This window comes from Saimiri boliviensis, unplaced genomic scaffold, assembly GCF_048565385.1.
Source record: "Saimiri boliviensis isolate mSaiBol1 unplaced genomic scaffold, mSaiBol1.pri Scaffold_32, whole genome shotgun sequence".
NCBI classification, from domain to species: domain Eukaryota; kingdom Metazoa; phylum Chordata; class Mammalia; order Primates; family Cebidae; genus Saimiri; species Saimiri boliviensis.
The window spans coordinates 26477-27500 of NW_027412515.1; positions in this window are offsets into that span (position 1 = coordinate 26477).

Consider the following 1024-nt stretch of genomic DNA (forward strand, 5'->3'; position numbering starts at 1 on the left):
ACTGTTTGTCTCTGTTTTCTGGTATAGAATTCCTAAAATCTTTGGAATCTCTAAAGTATTTTCTTTTGATATGCTAAAGGTGCTGGACAGCTTTAGGTAGAGGTTTTTCAATGAGAAGACTAAGGCATAAAGTAGAGTGTAGGGATTCTCAGCTTCACTCTGCATTATTCTGGAATATAAAATGTGTTGCAGGTAATGGTAGCTGCAGTCCATTTTAAGAGGCTGCTGTAAAGATCCCAGGTGACTGAGAAAGGTGCAGCCAGGACTGTGCATTCTGTGACGCTGATGGGAACTAAGAATAGGTAGAAGTCACACCCACATTCAAGTTAAATTAGAAGAAACCTCATCTACTAAGAAGCCGTTGCAGCTGCCTAGCCACAGGTGCAGACTCAGGCATCCCTTTGCTTTCCAGAGCCTGGGAAGCTATCCTTCCCTAAAAAGCTCTGAAGTATCTGCTTCCATTAGCCTGAATCCCATCAGCCCTCATGGCACCTTTGTGAAAATAAAACAAGTTTTTGGCTGAGCCCGGCTATCATGACCTGGCCATGTGTGCTTACTCTTAAGGTGGTACTGACACAATGGCCTTCTGCCACCAAGAAAAAGAGAAGGAAAAGAAAAGAAAAGAAAAATAAAGCCTTCACATTGTGAACTGTAGCAGAAGTCACTGGAGACCATGGCAAAAACTTTTGTCTCTTTCTTGGCCCAATCATGACCACTCACGTAGCAATCAGCATATTCTTTCTGCCCTTTGAAGCCCATATGAGCTCCAGTCTGAGGCTAATTTTGGAATTATATATGCCTGCAAAGTGAAGCTACCAACTGTGAGTCTCCTCTCCACTAAGAGTTACACACTTATTGGGGTTACATGTCTATAAGTGGATAGCTGTTCTCTCCAGTAAGGTCTGCAGAATCATCTTAGCAAACTTCCTGCAGAAAGAAGCTACCCACTCTGCATGTCCTCTTTACTCAGAACTGCAGAGATGTCAGCACAACCTGTCTGCAGATTAGAACTCTTCATTCAGGG